This window comes from Macaca thibetana, chromosome 9 (genome assembly GCF_024542745.1).
Source record: "Macaca thibetana thibetana isolate TM-01 chromosome 9, ASM2454274v1, whole genome shotgun sequence".
NCBI classification, from domain to species: domain Eukaryota; kingdom Metazoa; phylum Chordata; class Mammalia; order Primates; family Cercopithecidae; genus Macaca; species Macaca thibetana.
This window is the reverse complement of record NC_065586.1, coordinates 113,236,069-113,263,853: the sequence shown is the minus strand read 5'-3', so window position 1 is coordinate 113,263,853 and position 27,785 is coordinate 113,236,069. Positions and strand designations below refer to the sequence as shown.

The window sequence follows — 27,785 nt, the reverse complement described above, 5'->3', positions numbered from 1 at the left end:
GTGGTACCCTTTGGACTTAGTGCTTTCAAGTTCCTAAGGCATTTTACATGTATTTTATCTTTAAGCTCTCCTCACTCTGTTCTCCTCCAACCAGGATAATTAATAGCAGGCTATAAGAAGTCATTTCTAAAAGGAGATTTTATTAAAGCCCTTGCCAAAGGCTCGGAGGTGTGAGTTTCCATCAGCAAGGGTAGTGATTTCAGCAGCCGTCTTAGGATGTCCTGTTTCCTTTAGCGGGATTATGGTCAGTTGTGCCTTCAAAATCAGTTCTTCCCTTCTTCCTGTGCAATGGACACCTGCTAGAGGCTACAGTTGGCAGCTGACTTTGTGGCTGGGTGTGGCTATGACAACTTGGTCACCAACTGGATATAAGCAGAAGCGGTGTTTGCCATTTACACGTCACTGGCCTAAAAGAAAATTGATTGGACTGGACTTCCTCTCTTTCGCTTTTCCTTGAGCTAGAAGAGAGGTGCGCCTGAGATCGCAGTCTTACCCACACAGATGAAGATAATGCCTGAGACTCACCTGGAAGTCTTGGTCAGATAGCTGTGTCCCACTCCTAGTGTTTCCAATTCAGTAGGTTTGGCATGGGGCCTGGGAACTTCCATTTCTGACAAGTTCCAAGATGATGTTCATGCTATTGGTCCAGGGACCACACTTTGAAAACCACTGCCCTGGAACATGAAAGGGAAACAAATGGAAGACCCTGGACTTAATGGCTGAGTGCAGCAGAGCTGCCCCCAAACTGGAACTGCTGCTTTTGGACATCAGTAAGAAACCAATCAACTTCTATTTCTTTTAAGCCACTTGCGATGGTTAATTTTATGTGTCAACTTGACTGAACCATAGGATGTCCAGATAGCTGGCACCGCATTATTTCTGGGAGTGTCTGTGTGTATGTTTCTGGAAGAGATTAGCATTGGAATCAGTAGATTGAGTAAAGAAGGTCTGCTCTCACCAATGCAGGTGGGCATCATCCAATCTATTGAGGACCTGCATAGAATTAAAAAGTGGCAGAAGGGCAAACTCGCTCTCTTTTTGAGCCGGGGCATCCTTCTTCTGCTTCAGAACCCTGGAGCATCGGAACTCTGAGTTCTTGGGTCTAAAGACGGTGGGACTTACACCAGTGGTCCCCGGGTCTCTGAGGCCATCAGCCTCAAACTGAGAGTTACATCACCAGTGGCTCTGGTTTCCAGCCTTTGGACGCAGACTGAATTATACCATTGGCTTTTCTGGGTCTCCAGCTTGCAGACAGCATATTGGGGGACTTCTAGTCCCCATAATCAAGTGAGCTAACCCCCACAATAAATATCCTCTTCTATGGCTTTATATATCCCATTGGTTCTGTTTTTCTGAAGAACGCTGGCTACCCCACCATATATATATATATGCTGATATATATATGGCTGATATATATATTATATATATATATATTCCTCTTTGTGAAAGCATATATATATTTTGGTCCTCTTTGTGAAAGAAACTTCCCTTTTGCCCCATCCAGCACCCTGAGTGATTGTCTGGACAAGAAATAGGAGCCAGAGGCTGATTTTCAGCCAGCGGTTGATTTAAAGTCCAATTAATTATTCCTCTATGGTTAGGTCCTGCAAGAATTTTTTTTTTTTTTTTTTTTTTTTTTTTTTTTTTTTTTTTTTTTTTTGAGATGGAGCCTCGCTCTGTCACACAGTCTGGAGTGCAGTGGAATGATCTCGGCTCACCGCAACCTCTGCCTCTTGGGTTCAAGCGATTCTCCTGTCTCAGCCTCCTGAGTAGCTGGGATTACATGTGCCCGCCACCACACCCAGCTAATTTTTGTATTTTTGTTAGAGACGGGGTTTCACCATGTTGGCCGGGATGGTATTGAACTCCTGACCTTAGGGGATCCACCCTCCTCGGCCTCCCAGAGTGCTGGGATTACAGGCGTGAGCCACTGTGCCTGGCCGGCAGTTTCTTACAAAACTACATATACTCTTAACTGTATAATCCAACAGTCATGCTTTTTTTTTTTTTTTTTTTTTTTTCCTTTTGTGAGATGGAGTCTCTCTCTGTGGTCCATGCTGTAGCACAGTGGCATGATCTCGACTCACTGCAACCTCCACCTCCTGGGTTCCAGCAATTCTTGTGCCTCAGCCTCCCAAGTAGCTGGGACTGCAGGCATGTGCCACCACACCTGGCTAATTTTTGTATTTTTAATAGAGACGGGGTTTCACCATGTTGTTCAGGCTGATCTCGAACTCTTGACCTGAAGTGATCCACCCGCCTCGGCCTCCCAAAGTGCTGGGATTATAGGCATGAGCCACAGTGCCTGGCATGCTCCTCAGTATTTACTCAAATGAGTTGAAGACATGTCCACACACAAACCTGCACATAGGTATTTGTAGCAACTTTGTGCATAATTGCCAAAACTTGAAAGCAACCAAAGTGTCTCTCAGCAGGTGAATGAATAAATAAGCTGTGGTACATCTAGACAATGGAATATTATTTAGCATTAAAAAGAAATGAGCCATCAAGCCATAAAAAGACATGAAGGAAACATAAATGAATGTTCCTAGTAGCCAATCCAAAAGGCTACTTACTACATGATACCAACTATACGACATTCTAGAAAAGGCAAAACTATGGAGACAGTAAATATATCAGTGATTTCCAGGAGTTAGTGGGGATGGGGGTGGAGATAAATATGCACAGCACAGAGAACTTTTAGGGCAATGAAACTACTCTATATGATATTATCATGGTGGGTACATGTCATTACACATTTATGTACACTCATAGAATCTGCAACACCAAGAGTGAACTTCAATGTAAACTGCAGACGTTGAATGATAATGATGTCAATGTAGGTTCATTGATTGAACAAATGTCCCACTCAAGCATGGAATGTCGATAGTGGGGAAGTTTTGCATGCATTGAGGTATGGGTATATGTGAACTCTGTGCTTTCTGCTCAACTTTGCTGGGAACCTAAAACTGCTCTTTAAAAATGAAGTCTCATTTTTAAAAAATAGCTTACTGGATTGGTTTGACTGAAGACTGAACACAACAGAAGGCAAAATTAATGAACTCAAAGACAGTCATTTGGCTCAGCCAAGATGAAGAAACAAAAATCAGATTTATCCTCCCACATGAAAAAAAAAAGTTATATAAAGCAATGTTTTTAAAAAAAAAAAAACAAAACTGGGCATCAAGTAACAAAGGCCAGTGACCCCTGAGACGAGGGGAAACCCTGAGGTTGTCCAGCTTACTGCCTTCAGTTTCCAGGTATGGCACAGGGATGGGGAACCATGGCAGAGCTGGGTGGGTTCCCTGAGTTGAGAAGAATGAGCTGAGAATCTGAAGAAAGCCAGACATCTAGGATTACCAGGACAGAGAGGACAAGAGAGAAGTAAATGTTTAAAGTGGGTGGGTGCTTGGTGTTTGATAAATGCTAGTTTACCTTCCCTCCTTTCCAAAGTCTTTGCATCCTGAAAGGCATCTTTCAAAGAAGCAGAGCTTTCAGCTTTCAGAATGGTTTTTAGAGATGGAACAAATTTCTTTTCTTTCTCTCTCTCTCTCTCTCTCTCTCTCTCTCCCTCTCCCTCTCTCCCTCTCTTTCTTTCTTTGGCAGAGACTCCCTCTGTCACCCAGGCTGGAGTGCAATGGCCCCATCTCGGCTCACTGCAACCTCCTCCTCCAGGGTTCAAGCGATTCTCCTGCCTCAGCCTCCCGAGTAGCTGGGATTACAGGCACGTGCCACCACACCCGGCTAATTTTTGTATTTTTTTTTTTTTTTTTAGTAGAGACAGGGTTTCACCATGTTGACCAGGTTGGTCTCGAACTTCTGACCTCAGTGATCCGCCTGCCTCAGCCTCCCAAAGTGCTGGGATTACAGGTGTGAGCCACTGCACCTGTCAGAGATGTAATGAACTTCTGATGTCTCTGTTCACAAGGAGAAAAGACCTTTCTGAGCAGAGGCCAGGTCCTTTCGCCAGGTCTGAGATCGCATCAGGGAGGCAGCCAGGTGCTCCCGACACTGAGTGAGACTGCACACACACGCTCTCCTTCGATCCTGCAGCAGAGGCCCCATAGACCAGTTAGCTGCGTCTGAAAAGGAAACATGGAGTCTCATTGAAATCTCTGCACAACTTAGATTCATTCTTCTCTGAAATCTGAATTTTTAATAGAAAGTTCCAGCCATTCAGAAAGTGAGCAGAGGCCCTAACACTGCAAAGAACGCATCTCCTGCTGGCGATTTCTCCAGTCTGCTGTCCATTTCTGAGAATGCTCCATAAGGTGAATAATTTATGCTACTTATTGATTCATGGTCCTTAAAAGGCTGAGGTTAAAGGAGACTGAAGGTTTCCACTGAGTGGGAGCCCAGCTTCCCTGAAGGCATTTCTTGCAGATGCTTGGCTGCTCCACACTTGGGTGTGGGGGATCGCTATCTAAAAATATCCCACAGTGCAAAATCTTTTGTATGAACATCATGAATGTCTTTGATAAAATGTAAATATGTCAGAGAAAAGGTAAATTAAGCATTTAAATTACAGCTAAGAAACCTCGTTAGGAGTGGTAGGGGGAGATCACTGTCCCCAATCCTTTAATCCTTGCCTGTAAGAGGATGATACGGCCACACCCTCTGCCATGTGACTGCAGCACTGCCTGATGGAGCTGGTATTATAAACCCAGAAAATCTGAGACAGGTCTCAGTTAATTTGGAAAGTTTATTTTGCCAAGGTTGAGGGTGTGCCCGTGACAGTCTCAGGAAGTCCTGATGACATGCGCGCAAGGTGGTCGGGGCACAACTTGGTGTTATACATTTTGGGGACATATGAGACATGAATCAATATACGTAAGAAGCACATTGGTTCAGTTTGGAAAGGTGGGACAATTGGAAACAAAGGCAGGAAGACTTGAAGCAGGAAGGAGGCTTACAGGTCATAGGTAGACGAGAGCAAATGGTGGCATTCTTCTGAGTCTCCCATGAGCCTTTCCAAAGGAGGCAATCAGATATGCATCTATCTCAGTGAGCAGAGGGATAACTTTGAATAGAATGGGAGGCAGGTGTGCCCTAAGCAGTTTCCAGCTTGAGTTTTTCTTTTAGCTTAGTGACTTTGGGGGCCCAAGATACTTTTCTTTCACAGTATAAACAACGCCTCTCCATTAAAATTTGGTTTGGTCATGTATCTTGTTTTAGCCAGTAAAATAGTAGCAGCTGTGATGCCAGCTGAGGTTTTGAATGTGTTCGCATGGATTGATTTAGCCTCTCGAGTTTCTTTATGCACCATAAGAAGAGCATTTTCTGGGAACTGTTGGCCCTAGACACTTGGTGCCCAGAGGCCCCAGGAACCCCATCTGAAGCAAAGCCAAACCAGCCGGCCCACAAACCTGTGGCAGATACGGGAGAACCAACAAGGAGGTGTGATGTGGTTTGGATGTTTGTCCCTCTCAAATCTCATGTTGGTGTGATTCTCAATCCCTCCTGAATGGTTTAGCACCATCTCCTTGATGATGAGGGAGTTCTTGCTGTTACTCCCCATGAGATCTGGTTGTTTAAAACTGCGTGGGGCCTCCTCCCTCGTTCTCTTGCTTCCACTTTTGCCATGTGATACACATAACCCTCCTTTGCCTTCCGCCATACTTGGAGGCTTCCCAGGGCCCTCTCCAGAAGCAGATGCCAGTACCATGTCTCCCGTACATTCTGCAGATCCAAGAGTCAATTAAACCTCTTTTCTTTCTAAGTTACCCAGTCTCGGGTATTCTTAATAATAGCAATACAAGAATGGCCTAACACAGGGTGTTAGGAATTGGCAGATCCTGGAGGACATTGTCATCCATCCCCTCTTAATGACCCTTCACTCTAAAGAGCACTGTCAGCCAGGCAAGGTGTCTCATGCCTCTAACCCCAGCACTTTGGGAGGCTGATCACTTGAGCTCAGGAGTTCAAGACCAGCCTGGTCAACGTAGCGAGACCCCATCTTAACTAAAAATACAAAAAAAAAAAAAAAAAAAAAACCTGGACATGGTGGTGGCGTGTGCCTCTGTAGTCCCAGCTACTCAGGAGGCTGAGGAGGGGAGGATCACTTGGGCCTGGGGGCAGAGGCTGCAGTGAGCCAAGATGGCGCCACTGAACTCCAGCCTGGAGAGAACTCCAATATGACCCAGAAATTCCACTCCTAGATACATACCCACAAGAATTGAGAACAGGAACTCAAATATTTGTATATGAATGTTCGTAGCAGTATTGTTCACAATTGCCAAAAGGTAGAAACAACCCAAATGTCCATCAATGGACGAATGGAAAAACAAAATGTGGACATAACAGATTATTCAACCATAAAAAGGAATGAAGTTACATGTCACGATGTGTATGAACCTCAAAAGCCTTATATTAAGCGACAGAAAACAAACACAAATGGACAGAAAGTATATGTATTCCTATTACATACCCAAAATAGGTAAACCCATACAGACAGAAAGCAAATTGGTGTCTGCCAGGTGCATGAAGAATTGGGAATGGGGTCTACCTGCATCCTGGGTACAGGGTTTTATTCTGGAATGATAAAAAATATTGGCCAGGCGCGGTGGCTCAAGCCTGTAATCCCAGCACTTTGGGAGGCCGAGACGGGCGGATCACGAGGTCAGGAGATCGAGACCATCCTGGCTAACACGGTGAAACCCCATCTCTACTAAAAAAATACAAAAACTAGCCGGGCGCGGTGGTGGGCGCCTGTAGTCCCGGCTACTCGGGAGGCTGAGGCAGGAGAATGGCGTGAACCTGGGAGGCGGAGCTTGCAGTGAGCTGGGATCCGGCCACTGCACTCCAGCCTGGGCGGCAGAGAGAGACTCCGTCTCAAAAAAAAGAAAAAAAATATATTTGGCCAGGCGTGGTGGCTCACGTCTGTAATCCCAGCACTTTGGGAGACCAAGACAAATGGATCACCTGAGGCTGACAGCTCGAGACCAGCCTGACCAACATGGAGAAACCCCATCTCTACTAAAAATACAAAAAAAATTAGCCGGGCGTGGTGGCGTGTGCCTATAATCCCAGCTACTCGGGAGGCTGAGGCAGGAAAATCGCTTGAACCCGGGAGGCGGAGGTTGTGGTGAGCTGAGATCACGCCACTGCACTCCAGCCTGGGCAACAAGAGCGAAACTCTTTCTCAAAAGATATATATATATCTCTATATATTTTGAACCTAGATAGAGGTGATGGTTTACATAACATAGTCAATGTACTATATGCCACTGAATTATTCACCTAAAATGGTTAATTTTGTGTTATGTAAACTTTACCTCAATAAAAACAAGAAAAGATTATGTCCATACAATGGGGTGTTTAATAACCAGAAATACCACATGGGCTTAGTGTCATCTCCTCTATCAATGAATCCGCTCTGGAGTAGGAGCATACCAGGTCTCAGAAGCTTGCAAATTTTATTCTTTTTTTTCTTAACCGCCTCACTCCGCTCCCAAGAAGCTTGCAAATTTTAATCTGAGTTAATTTGCAAGTGGATTTGGGTAATCTGGCTCTAGATCCACTTAGAGGTTGCCTATAAATAGCTGTCTTGAGGGTAGGGGAAAGGCATTATGGCATTAAGCAGATAAAGCCTCTGATCTAGTTACAGTTCCTTTCAGGGATGAATAAAGCTTTGGGGATATTATCCAACCCCTTTATAAACCCAGGTTTATAAGGCCTGAACCCTCAGGCCCTTGAATTCCTTGTCACCACTTGCAAATTTAGATGAGCTGCCGCAAGGGGGCAGTGGTGTCCAGGCGATGACCTCCTATGTTGCGCAAATTCGTAGAAATACTGAGTTTCAGATTCTCGAGTTTCTCTCGTTGAAAGTGGTAGCAATTATCCCCAGGCCACTTAACAAGCCAACAGCCATTTAGAAAATATGTACGTATATTAAAGAAAATGCTAGATCTGGAAAAAGATCTTTCGAAAACAGCATGTCCAACCAGGGTTATTATACAGAAACTGGGTTGAGAGAGGGCAGTGACTGGCCCAGAGCCGCGGAGCCAGGTCTGGGACCCAGGTCTCGTATATTCACGTCCCATGCTCTGGGTGCTGCAGCCTCCTGCTCTCCTGAGCCTTTCTCCAGCGTTCAGCACAAGCCATACCTGCAGGTTGACATGAGCACGTGTCATTGTTGTTCCTACAGCACAGTAGGAACTTGACCCCTGCCTCCAAATTCCCACCCCAGCTGCGCCCTTTCTCCCAAGCAGAGCTGGCGGTCCCAGAGCAGTGACTGGGGACAAGCGTCCACGCGGGGCTGACGAACTGTCAAAGTCGCCACCATCTGTCAAGACCTATGAGGACGCACACAATACGGGCAGGCGGGCAGGAGAAGTGGCGGACGCAGTCGGTCACCCAGCATCAGCTTCCGAGGCGCACTGCTTCACCTGGTGACCTGTCCCCGGCCTACGGGTCTCCAGGAAGCGCTCCAGTCCCTGCCAGATGCTAGCGGGAAGGCGGGAGGGGGCGCCCTGCAAAGCTGGCTGAGACGCCGTCCCAGCGCCCGAGAAGCTGCGAATCTGCCTGCGGGGCTGAGACTCAATCTAGGAAAGGGTAAGCAAAGATGCACGCGCCTGGGAGGCACGCAGCGGATTTCCAAGTCGTCTGCACAAATCATTCACCCCCAGGACACGTGCGCATGTTGACAGGGCCGACTCCGGAGGAATTCCAACTCTCCTGTATCTGCCATCTGGCAGAGGGGACAGCTGACCCTTCGCCCCGTCTCTGAAAGGGCGGAGGATCTTTCCTCCCATTGCTTCCTACCGAATGCTCAGGATGCCTCGGTGTTGCCTACCTTCCGCAAAATCCTCAGGGCTGGATCGTTTTCCGAAACTGCCACCAGAGGGAGCGCCAACGATAGAGCTGGATTTTGCTTCCTCCCAGCTCATAAAGGAAGTCGGGGGCGGGGGAAATGCTGTTCTCTGCTACCAGCAGGTGCAAAGATGAGCTTAAAACGCCCAAGATTGTAACTTCACTACTAATTCATGAAAAGCATATGATGGAATAGTGCTGGATCTGCAGAATGACAGAATAGCTGTCCTCCACCGTGAGTTTGCCTCATTTCAGACTCAAATACTCCAGACCCAAATGATCTCCAAAGTAGAACTCCTGCCTCTGCATTCAGTCTGTACTGTTCTCTCCAGAGGACTGAATCCCAGCATCCTCCCTTCCCTCCCCTCCCCTGCCAGGCTTTACAGCCTCAGGAACTGCCCTTCCAACCAGAACAGAGCCCAGACTGTCACCTCGAACATCAGAGGAGTCCCAGCCCCCTTCCTGAGTGCCCCCTCTTCCCCAAACTGCCCTGTGAACGGTGATAAGAGCCGTGACTGTGTTCTCCAGGCACTGAAATAAAGTCAGAACCACTCCAGCTATAGATTCCACGTGCCACTTCTTACTGCAGACCCTCATCTCGGTTTGGGATGGGGATGTGGGCAGTGTGTTTTGCTGCCAGGATGAAGTGGCTCAATTCTCCTAGAAGGAGATGCAGCAGTCAAGTCCAAAAGCATGACAAAGCCCGCTGAGATGACCGGTAGCTTAGAATAGTCTGAATTCATGAGTTTTCCATCATGTGAAGATGTCACTAGCACTTGTTCCTTCTTCTGGGGGTTATTTTACTCATCCAGCAATTTCCTTCTTTATGTTTGGAGGCAGTTGTAAAGAGGGGAGAACCCATGGGCTCGTGGGCCTTTCTGAGCAAAACCTGAGACCCCACCTAGTGGGGGAGGCAGAGGGAATTGGCCCTTTCAGGTTTTGGGGTTCAGCACAGATCACTGTTGTGGGCTCCAGACATTCCTGCACCCAGGAGATGTGCAAGGACAAGCATGAGAAAAACTATGCATCTGGCTGGGCACAGTGGCTCACGCCTGTAATCCCAGCACTGTGAGAGGCCAAGGCAGGTGGATAACCTGATGTCAGGAGTTCGAGACCAGCCTGGCCAACATGATGAAACCCCGTCTCCACTAAAAATACAAAAATTAGCTGGGCATAGTGGCACATGTTTGTAATCCCAGCTACTCAGAGGTTCAGGCAGGAGAATTGCTTGAACCTGGAGGAGGTTGCAGTGAGCCGAGATTGCACCACTGCATTCCAGCCTGGGCTAACAGAGCCTCAGAAGAGAAGAAAAGAAAGGAGAGGAGGGGAGGGGAGGGGAGGGAGAGGAGAGGGAGAGGAGAGGGAGAAGAGAGGGAGAGGAGAGGGAGAGGAGAGGATAAAAGAAAGCAAAACAATGTATCTGAGGCGTGGGTGACCACTGCATAACAGCAGCCGTTCTTTCCTGGTGATGTCTGGAAAGGCTTCAGAGGGCAGGCCAACCTGAGCTCCTCCTGCCCTCTACCGAGAGATGGCTGCAGCCTCCGCCCTGGCCTGCACTAGCAGGCACCTTCGAGAGGGATGACAGGGGCCGGACGCGGTGGCTCACGCCTGTAATCCCAGCACTTTGAGAGGCCGAGGCGGGAGGATCACGAAGTCAGGAGATCCAGACCATCCTGGCCAACAAGGAGAAACAGCATCTCTACTAAAAATACACAAATTAGCTGGACGTGGTGGCAGGCGCCTGTAGTCCCAGCTACTCGGGAGGCTGAGGCAGGAGAATGGCGTGAACCCAGAAGGCAGAGCTTGCAGTGAGCCGAGATTGCGCCACTGCACTCCAGCCTCGGCAACAGAGCGAGACTCCGTCTCAAAAAAAAAAAAAAAAAAAAAAAAGAGGGACGACAGGACCAACAGGGAGCTGCTGCTGTCCCCCAGGCCTCCCCTGCTCAGATCTCATTTGCCATTCATGACTCGTAGCTGAGATGGGTGGAAGGCGCCCTCTGAGGCATCTGGATTCAAAACTCCATGAATGAAGACAGCGCTTGCGTTCTCTTTCTTCTCATGCATGGTCAAAAACGCAGACTGTCCAAGATGGCGCACACTCAGGGTTTTGGTCAGGGATGATCAGCCCCTTCATCGGTGATTTTCATCCTTATGTCAGCTAGTGCCTCCTCTGAAATAGCCTAGAGACTTCATGCTATTGCCTCTGCCTTCCCCAGCATCCCTATTTCACAGGGCAGCTTGGGGAAGAGGGGCACTGAGGAACAGGGCTGAGACTCCTCTGATGTTTGTGGTCACAGTCTGGCTTGGTTCTGGTTGGAAGGGCAGTTCCAGACCAGCCTGGCCAACATGGTGAAACCCTGTCTCTACTAAAAATATAAAAATTAGCTGGGCGTGGTGGTGCACACCTGTAATCCCAGCTACTTGGGAGGCTGAGGCAGGAGAATTACTTGAACCCAGGAGACGGAGATTGCAGTGAGCGGAGATCCCACCACTGCACTCCAGCCTGCAGACAGAGTGAGACTCTGTTTAAAAAAAAAAAAAAAAAAAAAAAAAAAAAAAAATCCACCACAGTGCTCACATTCTGTTATTCTTGTGTGCGTTTTTAAAAAAAAGAAAAAAGAAAAATGGCCTTATCAAGGACAAGGGTTTTGGCATTTGTGCAAAGCCTGAGGTTTTAGGAAAAAGTCATTGATGAAGAGATGCTGGCAAGACTCTCCATTTACAGTAACCTGTGACTAGAAATGTCTCATGATGGGAGAAAAATGTGGAATCCAGGAGAATAAGTGTGAAGGTGGGTTTATGTGGGGCATTTTCTTTTTTGTCCAACACCTCAGATCTGTAACCAAACCAGCAAAAGCAAGTATGTCTCAGGAAAAATTTCTGCTTGTTACCGAGCTTCCTGGAAAATTGCATTTGGAGAGCTATGACGGCATGGCTGTGAGTAATTTGCTTTTTAAATAGTTCTGTTAGTTGGTCTACATTGTGTTTTTCGTTCCACCAGAGCCGAAGGTGGTGTTTCTTTTGTTTATGGTATTAGTGTTATATTATTGGTGATCTCATTGTTCTTGTTTGTGACATATTTACCTCAGTAGGACAGTTATTGTAGAAGGGAAGTCGGGAGCCAGTCTGCCCACCAAACCTGCAGAACTAAAGAAAAAGACTCCAATCTGTCCCGCAGGGTGCATATTACTCCTCTCTTGGATTGTTAAATTCTAATTATAGGCTGTTGATCCCCATTAGAACCATTTGTAAGCCTAAACACTGTTCTGCAGCATCTTTTGCCAATAGGTGTGTTTCATTTCGATCGTTGTATAAAACATAACATTTGTGCTTTTGGGGGACTAGAACACGTTAGTGTTCTCTGGCAAAGTTGGACAAGAAATAGGCAAAATATGACTCAAAACTAAGATAGGGCAAACAAAAGTGCACTTTGCCTTGATGTTTGTTTATTAGGGATTTATGAAACCCTAGGACTCTAGAGCTCACCTTTCAGATCTCAGACCTCAGATGCCACATCCTCAAGGAAGCTCTCCTAGACTGCCCACCTCCACATTCTTGGGACAGCAGGGACCTCCCCCAGCCCTTCCTAGCACTTGACACAGTGGATCATTTCACAGGACTGGGGGGATTATTTAACTGTCTTTCCACTAGATGGAAAGTTTCAGAGGAATCCTGTCAGGATTACAGACACCTAGTATAATGCTTAGCACACGGTAGGCATTTAATAAATTTGTTGTGTAATGCCTGTGTACTGTTTTATTTGGGAATCTTCAGAAGGTAAGAAAAACAAATGGATACATTCATAATAAGTATGAGATGTGGAGAGCAAGCAAGTCAGTAGATTACAAGATAGAAACAAAATTCATAGGATGTGTTAAGTAGAAGAGGGGATGAATAAGATGGAGCTGTGAGACTCAGGATGAATTCACAGAATTCACATGGATAATGAGTAAATCAATAACCTGTGAGAGATGTTGAAGACAGATACAGTAAGTGGAACATATGATAGAACCAACCAGAGTGCTATGGACCAATGGAGAGACATTAAGAGACCAAGTTGTAAGATACATTCATGCTACTTCAGGGCTGGCAGCTATCTGATTGCCAAAATCAGCCACTCATCCATCAGTGACACCCATTATGGTCCCAGTTGTGTTCTGCCCAAGAAGCACAGATAAACAGAGAGAGCTGTTCAGGAGGCTAATGGATGCTCCTGCTGTGGCCAGGAGAACTTGCCCCTGGCTCTCCAATAGCAAAAGGGTGTATCGTTGCCTTGGGCACCTTCTTTCTGTTGGTTCATTCACTCACCCTCAATTATGGTCCTTGTAACCACATCATTAAGAGAGAAAGTTAATATGGGTGGGAGGGAGAGAGAAACATGTGAACATTGCTTATTAAATGCCCCAGGATTCAGGAAGGGGACTTACCACCTGCTTCTGTGGTATATGTGTTAACCTACCCCATCTTTTTCTTCTTGCTTCTCCCTGTGTGTTTAAAAGGTATTCGACAATCTGTGTGATTCAAGTATCTTAACTTGATCTTTCTATTCTATCACCTCCAGAATAATTTGTCTGGTAGCACATTTGGAGGTTAATTTCCTATACAGCATATTGAAATAGTGCGTTGTGAATTAGCTACTATGACTGCTGATTAGGGTGAGGGTTAGGGTTAAACTAGTTTCTGAATCTAGCTACTCTCGCCTACCATAAAAACCACCTGCATTCAACAATTAGCCATTGCGTTAAGTGCTAAAGATACAATGATGAGAAAACAGCCATGATTCCTGCCCTCATGAAGTTTAGAACAGAAGAAAGACCATCTGGTAATCACACAAATAAGTGACAAATAAATCTAACGTTTTAACCAGTGATAAACCCTCTGAAGAGATAGTACACCGAGGTCCTCTGAGAGCATATGCCAGGGGAATTTGACCCATTCAGAGAGAGTTAATTAAGCTAAGGGAAAAGGCATAAATGTCTCAGGCAGAAGGAACTGGCTGTGCAAAGGCCACGTGATGATGGCCAATGGTTGATGATGATGTCATCAACCATTCATTCAGCAGTCAGCACTGACCCCGTGTGCCCGGCCTCATGCTACAGGCAGGAATACGGGGGAGAAAGACCAGCGCTGCCCCAAGAAAAGCCCAAGACGACTGTCGGACCTAGGAGGATCCTTGGAGAACTTCAAAAGGTTTCACATTGCATGGAGGAAAAGACTAGAGCCTTATAAGATAAGACATCACTGAGAGTTCAGTTGTTAATCCTGGGAGGGGTGGACTTATGAATGGTCACTGGGTGTGGTGCATCCCTGGCTCTAGTCTTACCCTCCATGCAACTTGAAAACTTTTGATGCCCCAACTCAAACCTAATTTTCAAGCCTTCATTAGCTAAAATCTTACCGAATTCCAGCTTTAGAAGAAATAAATAAGATACTATTCCCGGGCTTATGCCAAACTCTTTACATGCATTGTTTTGTTTTTTGATCTTTGTAACAACCATGTGAGATTGCACTAAACTGACACTCAGAGAGAAGGTAAGTCATGCCCCCGAATCATTCAGCTAATAAGTGAAAAAAAAAAAAAAAATCAAGATCCAAACCCAGGTCATTCTGGCCCTAGAGCTGAATGAAATTCAGTGAACACCAAGCTCTAGCCAGGAATTGTGGTTACAATAAAGCTGCTGCCGACTGGATACTCCAGGGTGTTTAGGAATGTGCAGTTTGTGGGTATTTCTTGGTATTCTGGTTGTGTTGGTGCTATTGTAGTTTTGGTAATGTGGTCATCTCTTGACAATACATGCTGAAAATGCTTGCAGATTAAATGTGGCAATGTCTAGGTTTTACTTGCAAATAATCTGTGTGAATGGGGGAAGCAGTGTGTGTGTGTGTGTGTGTGTGTGTGTGTGTGTGTGTGTGTGTGTGTTTTGAGAGTTGGGGAGGCAGAGCCCGTGGGGAGGAGGGGAGGAAATAGATTGGCCTTGGTTATTGGAGGTTGAGACGGGCGTATGAGAGTTGATTATAATACTCTCTTTTCTTTCGTATATGTTGGAAATTTTCCGTAAAATGTTTTTTTCAAAAACAAGTAAGTTCTGGGTTATGTTTTGAGGGCCTACTCCTTCATTTCCAAATCCCTTGGAATTTCACAATTGTATTTTCCCCCATAATTGGAAGTTCTATGGGGCTGTTTCAAAAATCTGAGTCATCAAAGATGTAATCGACTTCCTACCGCTGGATTAGCAAACAAAAAGGTACCTGATACTTTGTCTTCCGGCGCTGTGTTGGGCTCTGGGCTGAAACCCAGTCTCTCACAGGCCCTGGGAACAGTCCCACCAATTAAGATCCATCCCTGATTTCCGACTCTGTAACTGGGGACAAGTTAATTAACTCCTCTTAGCCCTTAGTGTCCTCATCAATTATTACGTGGTAATAACCCCTCCAGAGTCGCGGGGAGAATTAGCTCGGAGCGGTGCATGGGGCTAGAACTCAGGGACCAGCGGATCTGACAATGCAGGTTTCCCGCTCGCCTCTTGGGTTTTTGAAACGCCCTCAGCGGCGTTTTCTTCCTAATTCTGGTTCGGAGGAGCCATCTCTCTCCATCGCGTCTGCCAGCGGGGTTTGCTTCACACACAGACGTGGGCAGATGGCATCGGGGGCACACGTGTGAAAGCCGAGAAGGTTGCGGCGCATTCGCGGTTTGGTTCACAGGACGCGGGCGTGGGGTGGGTGGGGTGGGATGGGTGTGCGGGGTGGGATGGTGTCGGGGGTCGCAGGGGACAAGAGGGTGTTTGGTGGTAATTGGGAGTCCCGGGGATCTTTGTAAAATTTGGATGCCTACAGTTTTCCACCCCTGAACTTGAGTGGGCTTTGGGTTTTTGTTTATGTGGGGCTTTTCTCCTCTTGTCAAGCACAGCGCTTGCCCCCAGCGGCCTGGCGTCGGGCTGCAGCCGGCAGAGGGAGGGAGGCGACCGGCATCCGCGCTTGCTGATCAGGGAGTGCGGGGCCTTCTGCTGGGAAACGTGGAGGGGCTCCGGACAGCCGCGCGCCCTGGCGGGTCACGGAAAGCTCTGAGGGACATTCGGTCGGTCTTCTGGGACGAGACTGGCCGCCGCAGCGCGAGCTCGGGGTGCTGGCGGAGCAGCGAGGGGGGCAGGATGAGAGGGGATGGAGCCCCGAGGGCGGGTACGCGCTCGGCTTCCTGCCGCCAGGGGGCGCCCACGGGCAGAGCCGGGCGGGGCGGCAGCTACAGAGAGAGGGGTGCGTGGAAAGCGACTAGGCCAGGCCAGGAGGGCGCAGCCCCCGCGCGGTGTCTCCAAGCTCCCTCCAACTAGTGTTGGGTCACCCTCGGCTTAGCCCCGGGGGAGGACGAAAGGGTTGGGTGCAAGGCCTAGCACCCAGTGGCCATTCATTAAATACGTGCTGGCTCACTGCTCTAGGGAGCAGCTGGCTCAGAAACCTGAAGTTCAAGCCCACTCATTCCCGTCTCCGTCCCCGACGGCCTTTTAGTTACCGTGCCCTGGGCTGCGACGGCTTCCTTTTGGAGTAGGGTAGCAAGTGAGCCCCTGCGCAGCGAGGACACCGACTGGGCGGCGGGGACAGGGGTGTCCGGAGGTATCCCCGCTCCGTGTCCTCGCCTTCGACTGCCTCCCCGGTACACAGCAGTCATGACTTCGACTGTGACTTCTTAACTGGCTCCTCCCTGATCGCTGAGCGAAGCCACGGGAGAAAGGCAGGAGGGCTTCCTTCCCATGACCTTAGTCCAGGCGCCGGCCCGAATCGTGCTCGGGTGGATAAGTCTGATCTGAGCACCACAGGGGCCGGGCGCCTGGACCAAGGGGGTTCGCCAAGAGGGTCTCAGAACAAGCTGAGTCTCTGGAACTAGCTGGGGTGCGTGGGAGTCCGCGCCACGGCCCGCGATTTCCGGGAGCGTGTCTCGACTTCTGCCAGTGCCAACGCAGGAGAGAGAATTGCAGCTCAGAGAGGGCAGCGGGAATGGAAACTGAAGGGCAAGAGCTTGGCTCTCTAATGCCACCCAACTTAGTGGTTCAGAGCTTGGCCTCAAAGGAAGATTCAGTTCAAGTCCCCGCTCTCCCACTCACCAGCTGTGTGATCTTGGGGGAAGTTAACCCCTCCGAGCCTGTTTCCTGCTCTGTAAAATGGAAATTTAAAAACTTAAACATCTACTTCTGTTGAGGCTGTTGTGAAGAAGTGGGATTGTGGGTGCATAGCTCTTAGCACTGTGCCTGGCACAGGTTAAGGCTGGGTACGTGGCACCTGTGAGAACCAGTGTTCTCGTAGCTGGCCTGGCCAGATGCAGTCATAAGCGAAGATGACTCACTTCCCACAGCAGAGGTGTGCGAAACCCTGCGCATGCTGCTGTACTCTGCACCCTGGCAGAAGAGAACCCAGGAGCGTCGGGACCTCCAACACTCAGCCCTCAGGGCTGAGGACACTGCGCTGTTTCTGCCCCTCCTAAACCCGGAGGCCGTGATGCCCCTGTGCAGTACGGCTGGCACCCACCCTACAAGCTGATTCCTGGGGGACTGTCCTGCAGCAGACACCGGCAACCATCACTGGCGACCTTGACTGAACACATGTGGGCATCCTAAGGACATTATCTCAATCCTCACACCATTCCTGAAAAAAACAAACAAAGAAACTGGTGCTCAGAGAGGCAAAGTAACTCACTCAAGGTCACACAGCCAGAGAGTGGCCAAGCTGGGACCCCAACCCACTCTGGCTCCGGAGCTGGCGCCACTTCCTTCCTTCCTCTCCATCAAGCTCGGTCCCAAAGCCTGGGACAAACCATCCGATTGGGGTAGGAAAGGCCACACGCGTCCTGGGGTCGAGGACCCTGTGCCCACGACGGCAGTCTTGCTCTCGGCAACCGTAGAAGCCAGTGCCAGACAAGTTGGGTTGGAAGGGGCGCGCTGAGCTGGCGGAAGGGGGCTCTGGGCCCCGCCCTGCCCGCGCCCCCGCGGATCGCGCCTCGGTGCTCTGGCTCCTGCCAAGGTTGCCCCCATCTCTCAGGCGTCCTTGGACTGGACCTCTGCACCTCTCCAGCCTGGGGTGCACGGAGGGGCTGGCCCTGATTGATACCCACTTCCTTTCTTCTCTGGAAAGCCCAGGTGCCAACGAAAGGTGCCCTGGAAGCTGGTGTTGCTTTAAGAATGAACAGTCCCAGCTCCAAACCAGTCTCTATGAACACAAGCCTCTTCCTTCCGTTCGCCCGGGCCAGTAGTCGAAGTCTCCCTGGGTCTCCAGCCCCCTCCCGGGTAGACGTCAGTCGGGACCTGGGCCCTGGAGTTGAGAAAGGGTGCGGACCATGCTGGGGACCTAGCTCAGGCAGTCGGGGTCCGGGTCCCCTTTGGGGAAGTGAGCGCTTGAGGCAGAGGGAGAAAGGCTTTGAGTACGGCTTGGGGGACTTCTTGAGACCCCCGGGTATAGCTTCTCTGTCAGGCCAGGAAAGGAGAAAAAATCTGTCCCGCGCAACCCAGGGAGGAGCCTTGCAGCTGCGGAGGGGGGCAGTTTCAGAGCTGGATACCAGGGGGCAGTGCTGCGCAGCGAATCTGCCGGGCTCCAGTTGGCAGCCCGGGGCAGCACGTTTACCGAATTCCCTTCGTCTCTCAAAGCCGCTGCAAAGTTCCTCTCAGAGTGCTCCTGACGCCAACAGCCCCCTCGCCCCGTAACATGCGAAAGAGGGCACGGTCCTCTCCCTCCGCGCGCGTTGCAGTCGGTGCGGGCGTCCTGGCTGTCTTTCCTTGGTAAAGGCAGCTACCCCCGGCTTGGTTTTTGACCACTGACTTAGCCCTAGGGAAACGTAAGGTGGGGTGGCGGGGTGCCCCGTCGGGTTTTTGCAGGCCGTGTGAGCAACCTCAGATTAGAGGTTGAGGGGACTTTCTCAGCCTGGGCTGGAGCTCCCGAAAATGCAGGCGCCGCCTTTGAGACGAAAAAAAGGCACTGGAGATGGGCCGCCTGCATTTGATCGCCTTCCAGATTTACGTAGAAATGCATCCGAGGAAAGGTCTGATAGAAGGCAGAGAAGGTGGAGGCCCACCCCCGCCCAAGTAGGAGCCATCCCAAAACTACAGGTGCGAAGGGGGCTGAACCTTATCTCCAGGTCGGCGCCAGGCCCACTGCACCCCCAGAATCGGTGTTGTTTGAGGAATGTCTTTCTATTCTACAGGAGGCTGTGTCCATGCTTAAAATGTGCAGAAGCAGTGAGCAGACGTGACCCGGTGACGTGCACGGGGCTTTTCCCACCCACGGGGCTGGGAACTCCACTCCCTGTCCCGTCCCGGGGAAAGAGACCGAGCACTTCGGGCTCTGGGGCCAAAAGTGAGCCCAGGAACTTGGTGAAATAGAAACCGGACATATTATCTTTGGACTCGGCCTCCTTTTGCTGGGAGTTTTGTTTTTGGTTTCTCTCTCTTTCTCTCTCTCTCTCTCTCTAATAGCGCTTTGCAATAAATAAAATAAAAAGGCATGTCTGTGTGTGAATGCTATGGCCGTTTGTTCTTTGAAGAATTCACACTTTAAAATTGCTTTCTGTGAGCGCAGAGGAAGAACATATAAACCACCGTTATGTAATTTGAAACCATCAATAGCCCCCTTTTAAGGTTGTCTTTATTGTGAGAAGTCAAGGTAATGATTTTGTCGCTGTCTAATTTCATCCCAATGTATGGCGTTGCTTTTATAGCCTTTCAAAGGTAAGTGAAAGGCATCAATCTAGGGCCCTTTTTTGTGGCCGATTAACAGTTTAAACTGGTTTTCTAACCCTGTCACAACTATTGGGCTGATAAACAGGATTTCTGCGGAGGCATTAGCAAGTCTGTAAATAGATCATTAAAAAAAAAAAAAAAAACCACAGCACCTCAGGCAATTCTGAGTTCCTCTGACAAAAATAAACCGTAAGTCCACAGAGGTGTATGTGTGTATGCATGTGTGTGTTTCTCACCTCCAAGAAGAGGTAGTTACAAATGACTTCTCAAGAGTTATTTGTGTCCTGGTTATTATTATTACTACTATTGTCATAATCTTAGGAAAAAGTGAGCAAGCTGACGACACAGGGATGGAAATCAATGAGCTTGTAGGTTCTGCATTGACTCTACCTTACTGTAGGAAATGTCCCCCTTTAATCATTGGGTAAGCCTGGCGCTGCTGCCAACCTTCTTTGACATAGAACGGTCCAAAGAGAAATATCCTATTTTATTGCAAGGGTTCCTTGGAAGAAGATACTTTATGTGGGACAACTGCTGAAGAAACGACAGACATGAAGGCATACTTGACACCAACATAGGGATACCCGTCCGTCACCTTTGATCTCCCCTCCCACATGCCACTGAGAAATAGTTTTTAAAAATAGAAGCAAAATGACAAACTAGACAATTTGAGACTTAAATAAAAATAGCTTTAGGCCCAGTTCCACTGAAAGCTTTTTCTCTTTGACGCTGCCGTGTTTCTCTGTTGCAACAGAAACCTCTAACTCCCCGCCCAGGGTCTCACACCGAGGCCAGACAGCCCCGCTCCCGGGATCACCCGAGGGTTACCTTTGGGTGCAGGCGCGGCCTCTTTCTCCGAAGGGAGGGGCAGCTCCCCCAGTGCAAAATGAAGGAGAAATGATAAGCAGCGGTGAAACGGTCTAGAGGCCCAGCCTGGCACCCGTCCCGCAAGGTGCTGGGGGAGGCGACACCCTGCAGCGCCAAGGGGATGCTCCTCAGGCGCAGCGGGCGGGACAGCTTGGGCTGTCCCTTTTGTCTTCCACGCTTCTCCTGCGGCGGGTTCCGGGAGTTTAGGGCCGGGCCCAGAAAGGAAAAGGCGAGAAGGCGCGTCTGGGCTCTGTAGGAGTGCAGCCGCTGCCGAGTCCGCACCCGGCCTCTTCCCTAGCGGCCCCAGACCAGGCCAGACGTTGAGGTGAGGTTGCCCGGCAGGCGGAGACCCCAGTTCGAGGGTTCTCCGAGTCCCCAGCCGTCGGCGCAGGAAGTTGAAGCGGCCAACACGCCTTCCTCCCCACTCGACTCCCGGGCCCACGTGCTGGTCCACGCCGGGGACCCGAGAGCATCGCGACGGGGCTGGGGGACGCCTCCCGGGCGTCGAGGAAAGACTGGACCGAGGGGGCAGGCGGGGCCCACGCGGTTGCATTTCGCGCCCCGCCGCCGCCTTCAAGAAGCAGAACCCAGAGCCCGACCTGCACCCTCACTCCGGCCCCCGAGCCCGGCCTGGCCCGCAGTGCTCGGGGAGGCCCTGGGTGGCGCTGTCTCCTCTGCTCCTGCAAACGCCACCGCCAGAAAATAGCACCCATCCGACCCGGCCCGGCGAGACACCGACCCGGGGCTGCGTCAGCTTCGCTTCAGCCTCTCCGGGTGCGGATCCCAGGCCGGGCCGGCCGAGGGAGGCGGGCGGAACGCAGAGTCCAGGCGGCTCCCACCTCCCGGAGGGGTCCCGGGGACCTGCGTGGGGCCGGCGGGGGCCGGGATTCCGGGCGGGGCGAAGGGAACCAGTTCGGCTGCGGGGCGCGCGGTCGCTCTCCCTCCGGACGCCGCTCGGATCCCGCCCTACCTCTCCGGTCCCTCGCCGGACTCTACATCGCCTTCGGCGTTTCCTCTCCCTCCCGGAGTTTCCACCCCTCGGCTTGTCTTATTCTCGGCTCCTTCGCCCACCCTTTCCTCCCCACCTTGTCCCCCGCCCCCACTCTTCTGCAGTTTGTGACTGAGAGCGCCCCAAACACCTCATCAAGCCAATAAACCCAAAATGTAAGCACTGCCCAAACCCGTGTGCTTATCCTGCCGCTTCTAGGAGGCAAATTGATACGGGGTGGATTTGGATCGGCTTTCTCAGAGAGGCCAGAAAGCTTTCAAAAATTCTAAGTCAGGAAACAGCTGTCTGTTTTCTTAGCACCTCTGTAGCGCCGAGGACGTCTTCAACCTCCTTAGACACCCCCAGCCCAGGGACGTTAGCCCATTGCCCAGATGGAAGACAGAGCAGGGAGGTAACCCCAAAGGTTACAAACTTGATTCTTCTCATGTGGTGGATTCCAGTCTTTTGAAGACGATCTCCACCTCTTGTTTTCCCTTCTTATTTAATTTCTTGATGTTTTCTTGGATGGCTTAAGCGACAGGAGGAAGAGAGGGCAAAGGCAGCCCCCATACCTTTCAATAGAGTGAAATAGCCTGAAATTACAGCTACATAACTATCAAAAATGAAACTGTGTTTGTGAAAATCTGTAACCCTAGCTATGTAATTGGAGAGATTCATGAAAAAGGATATTGCACAGGTGAAAGTGATTTTACAATTGCTTTCATATTTTTAATATTTTTCAAAAATTGTTGAGAGGACTTTTCCTGAATACAAGGGATGAATGTTTCGGCTTGGAAAGTTCAGTGTAGCCCTAGTCATTGGAAGGCTACAGTTATCATAAATTGCTTTTAAAGTGTTTATTAAAGTGATTGAAATTTGTTTCTTTGAAAAAAAAAAAAAAGTCTCTGAACTTACAAACTTCCTACCTTACCAAATAGACTTTCCTGAAACTTGAAAATGGTTCCCATGAACTTTCTCTTGGCGAAACTGCACAGTAAACATGTTCTTGGAACTCTTTTTAAAAAGGAGTTGGAGCCCAATTTTCACAACCATTCATTTTCCTGCCAGATTCTTTGCATTGGGCATTTCCCTGTGTGCCCGGGACCTTACTATTGTTGAAGCAGAAGTTCTCATGTAGGAAATTTTGTATTCCTAGGGGACTCTGCTTTAGGGCAAAGGCTGAAATGATACAGGTTTAGGCATCCCATGGTTACTGAGTCAGTGGTCATCACATTAAATATTTTGGGCATGCTGACGAGGTAAGGAAGATGCAGAAACTGACCAGATTGATGAAGGCTGAAGACAAAATTCTAAGCAGTCCCTTGTTTTGCATGAAGCACTGTGATATTCAGGAAGATAAGGTGTTAAGATCGGAATTGCCCAAAGTGTCTATGCACCTTCATATTTATTGCTAATTATCACCTCTTTTCCATTTGTCGTTGTATTTGGCCAGCCCTGAATACCTGGAGACTGATCTGGGAACTGTTTGCTTTCGTTTCTTCCCATATATTTTTATTAACAACTTGAACTGATCCTGCCTAATCCAAATTCTTATACTTTGATCTTGTTCCTTAGCATCCACATTAAAGAGTTTTTTTTGTTTGTTTCCACCAAATTTTTACCCCCCGCTTAACTTTGTCCCTATGCTAGTTCTATTTGCTTATTATTCTCCTATTTATTCTCTCGACTTGAGATTTCTGTGATGGTTACTTACATTAGTGACCATATTGCCAAAGCACCTTCAAAAGTGACTGATGCCCTTTATTACGTACTGGAGTTGCGTTTAACCAGGGAATCCTCATCAAGCCAGAAAGGTGAGGGAGAAAACTGAGATAATCACATACAGGTAACTGAGGGCAAAAACATTGTTTTGTCTCATCATTGAGTTTTTTCCAAATGAATGTTTTAAAATTAGAAATATCAGATTAATGACGGTAATAAAAATATAAATTGCCTCTTTCCAATGAGTATTCAGGCCAGGATCCTCTTCTGCCAGTGACAACATGAAACATAGAAAAGTTATATGTCTGGCCCCAAATGCTTAGTTCCTGTTACTAACAATCGATCTGGCGTTCTTCTTTGTAGGGAAACCTGACCTTAGAGGAAATGGAAAAGTTGGAGAGACACTGAGCACTGATATGAAATAATTCTCTTGCTGAAATACATGAAGGGAGTCCCAGCAGCCATATTAGTATTTCCATGTCCTGTGTCAGCCCCAAGTAGAGAGAACTTGGAATGGGAGGAGAAATGGCAGCCATCAGGAAATAAAATGCTGGCCCAGAGAATTCTAAGCAAGTCAATCACCAGTCCAAGTAAGGAGGTGTTTTTTTGTTTTGTTTTGTTTTTTAAAAAATCCACTTGCCATTTGTTTTACCCAATTCAAAATTTTTTCCCAAGAAAAAAAAATACACTTGTAAAATGTCTCATTAACAGCAAAGATGAATTGGACCTCAACTTTTGAATGCCATGCTGCTTTAATGGAAACTGTAGAAGTTCGTGGAATGAAAGAATACTGCCAGCATGCATTCGGACTATTTTCCATCTGTGTGGTAGAGTCTGAGCTGTGTGTTCTACAGAAGCTCCAGTTGGCAGAAGGACGACTTTGGCCCTGAATTTTCATTTATTTTTGTTTCAAAAATGAAAGGATAGTTGCTATTTTTCCAAACTTTAGAATTTTAAATCACTACCCACTTTTGATTTCTGATTTAAATCTTGTTTTGAGAGACACATGAGACAGTCTCTACATATTATATTATTTTGCAAGGGAAAAAAGGGAGAGAAATCGGAAAGTGCTGACTTTCTATGTCAAATGAATGGATTATCGGCTTCATTCTTCTTTATTTTATAAAGGTTTTCTTTTCAAGAAATGCAGAACCTTATCAATACAATATATATCAGTCTAATCGGCAGTCATAAAATGGGTGGCATGAGGGTGGGATATGGCAGCAGGGAGATCTCAGCGGGTAGCAAAGCATGATGTGATTGTGTTTTTATGGAAAGCTTGTTTTGTCCAGTGGCTGATGAAATTCAAAATGGTCCCCTAAGCCTATCTCTGAAGTCAGCAGTTCAGAAACAGTAGAGCTAGCAGCTCTCTTAACCTCTGTACGCTGCCCCCTACTTACCCAGCAACACCCCGGCCCAGAGCACCTCCAAATGTAAGACTTATATAACCAAATGGAAGCTTCTAGGAAGTACTCAGTTCCAGGATCAACAGTTTTTGCTTTAAAAAGAAGGTAGCAGTTCAACCCCTTGTTTGTTTTTGCGTCCGCATTTCCCTACCAGCGGGAGACCATTACCCGGGACAATGTTCTATTCCATTGTCATCATCTCCTACGGAACTAAAACAATGCTCTGTTTGGCCTCCCAGGCAAGGGGGATTTGTTCTGCTCTTCTTTAAGCAGAGTTTCCGACTGAGTTTCTGACCCAGTCACTTGATATCCAGCAGGGATACCTGGTGACAATTTTTTTTAAATGTGCTATCTTGTGTTTTGTAATTTCATTCTCTGAGAAATAACCCAGAAACTCGATTCTCAATCAAGAGGAATCACACCATGGCTAAGAGAAGAGGGCTTGCTCAAGCTGCATGAGCTCTATAATTTAAATCAGCCAGATAGGATTTATTTATAGTTGTTTTATCTTTTGTTTTGTTTTGTTTTGTTATTGAATAACGAACCCTAAAAGGTTTCCTAATATTGTGTTGTTGATTATCAAACCCCAAAAGGTTGGGAACCACAGCAGCTCAGATGTTTTCCATTAGACCATGGTGTTTCTTTTCTATTTCTTTTTAAATACACAAGTAAATTATAAATATAGATAGAGATGAGATTGAGATAGAGATCAATGATGCCAAGATTTCTAACATGACAAATGTTGATGAACAATAACTCATTGGAACTATTTTGTCATACTTGAGATTTTCCAGAAAATAGAACAAGTCCACAGAATGGGCTTAATCTGCCAAAGCATCTCCCTCTTTACAAGCATCTACACAGGCCTCCAGCCCTAAATACTTTCACCTGGACAATGTTATGAAGCTTAATCCAGTACTAGTAGCAGAAAGACTTGTTTACTTTGGAGCTAAGGAGTGAGTAGGACACTGAAGACTTTGTTTTGTCCTTGGACTTGAGGCAAACTAATTGTTAGCATCGCTCCAGTTGTTGCTATCATTTTATTACTCATATGTAGCTATGAATAACTTGAGAAACTGAAATGTAACTGCTGCATATAATAAAAAATCAATGGCCAAGACTGGCTACCTGAGGAGACTGAGTCCCATGCTAATGAGGCTAAGATTTTATACTGATTTTGTTTTGCTCTGAGATGGTAGTCTAATACCCCCCCCCCCCGCCCGTCTCCAGCAGCTTGGTGGCTGAATTGGTGGAAACCTATTCTCAGATGGCTAGTGGAGAAACAGTTCAGAGCCCAGATCATGCTGGAGAGCAGGAGAGCCTTGGTGAAAGATGAGATGGCAAAATGCTTAAGATGTGGGGATCAGGAGGCAGACACACCTGCGTTTGAAACCTGGCTCCCCCATTTGCTCTCTAGGTGATAGAGTAAGTTACTAACCACTCTTACCTTCTGATATCTTATCTCTAAGAGTAGAAGAAATAAAAGGAATAGTGCCCCATTATTTGTAAGAAAGTGTGAGCGATAAGGTGCAGGTAAAGCGTTCTACACTAAATATTAGCAATCGTCATTATTATTTGTGTATCCAATGAACAGCACTGCCCACTGAAGGCTCCAACACTAGAGTCCTTCCCAACCCTGTCTCTATCACTTGAAAGAATGGTTACACGTTTTGTTCCTAGAGCCCAGCCTACTTACTGTCATGCCCGAGGGAAGCTTCATTTAGTTGATCTGTTTGGGTTATACATTCATGGATTTATTCTGCAAATCACAGTGGTCTTCACAGTCATGATGATTCTTCTTTATGAAAAATAGTTGAGAAAGCTAGAATATATTTTTAAGCCCTAGTTTTACAAATGGGAACCTACAAGCAGAAATTAACTGGCATATTACTGTGCTCCATGTAAGTCTAAGAGGTTGAAATAACTAAGGCCAACACATTTTATTTTTCCTTAATGATACCAGACATGTGACAAAACAAAGCTTTCATAAGGAATGCCTGAAATAGGGGAGACCTTCTCAAGGAAACTCCAGCTATGGGAGCTGATTGGTGGCTTGTGAGCAGTTCTCATTTCCCTACTGATGGATTGAGAGGCTAACAGAAGTCTATGGAACAAAAGAGATCCACTCCAGCTTTGAGTGCGATAAATTTTTTAAGGCCATGGCTGTCTTATTTATTTATTTATTTATTTATTTATTTATTTATTTATTTTTTGAGACAGAGTTTCACTCTTGTTGTCCAGGCTAGAGTACAATGGTGTGATCTTAGCTTACTGCAACCTCTGCCTACCGGGTTCAAGTGATTCTCCTGCTTCAGCCTCCCGAGTAGCTGAGATTACAGGCATGTGCCACCATACCCGGCTAATTTTGCATTTTTAGTATAGACGGGGTTTCTCCATTTTGGTCAAGCTGGTCTCGAACTCCTGACCTCAGGTGATCCGCCCACCTAGGTCTCCCAAAGTGCTGGGATTACAGGCGTGAGCCACCGCACCCAGCCGTAGGTCATGGCTGTCTTTAATACCCTTTCCTTAAAGTTCCCTAGTCCTAAATGTATGAATTCTGAAATATTCTTAAAGGGTCATGCTTTTGATGGCATTACATTGGTTTTTTTGTAATATGATCCCATTACACATCATGATATGATGACGTATGGTGTGTCTGCAGAAAGTCCAGGATTATGGCAACAAGTGAACTGGATAACCCTTCTGCTTTCTTACAGCTCTTCTGAAAACTTCCTTGTTTTGCCTTTTCAAACATCAGGGGCACGACTTATAAGAGCCAAATTTTGCCCCGCATGCTATATCATGGTTTCCAGTCTGTGGAGCTCCATCACACTCTGTTGGGCATCCTGTGTCTTATTCCTCTCTTTAGGTCCAGTTTCTACATCCGTTATCTGTGTTACCTCAGGCTTCAGAAGCTTCCCCATAATGTGGGCTACTTTTCCCCTCGTCACTGGGTATTTATTTATTTATTTATTTTTACTGAAGCCTGAGCCCTGTAATCTTACCACACTGGCCACAGCTTCAGGAGAAAGATCACTGCTCTCAAGAACTTACAGTCTAGTGATGGATACAAATGTGCATGAAAAAATAACTAGCAATGGGAAGCAAGGCATGAAGTGCGATGAAACATGGTCAAGATGCTAAGTGCTATGACATATTACACTCTGAACCTCACTTTGCTCATGTGAAAAGCTGGAGAGAATCTTCCCAAGCTTAGCACACCCTTATAGGATTTTGGTGAAAATCAGATGAGGTGGTAGGTATGGAAGATTTCTG

At 47.6% G+C, this 27,785-nt stretch overlaps 1 protein-coding gene and 1 long non-coding RNA gene across 2 annotated transcripts in view; one reads left to right on the top strand and one right to left on the bottom strand.

Annotated features, from left to right (window-relative positions):
• SHTN1 (shootin 1) overlaps positions 1-27,785 on the top strand; it is a 905,549-nt gene that overhangs the window by 620,830 nt on the left and 256,934 nt on the right. The gene's annotated exons all lie outside the window — the stretch shown is intronic.
• LOC126962696 (uncharacterized) lies at positions 139-15,160 on the bottom strand. Its single transcript, XR_007728776.1, has 3 exons — positions 15,061-15,160; positions 526-674; positions 139-407 (listed from the first exon to the last, which is right to left on the bottom strand). It is a non-coding gene; the product is annotated as an uncharacterized LOC126962696 (long non-coding RNA).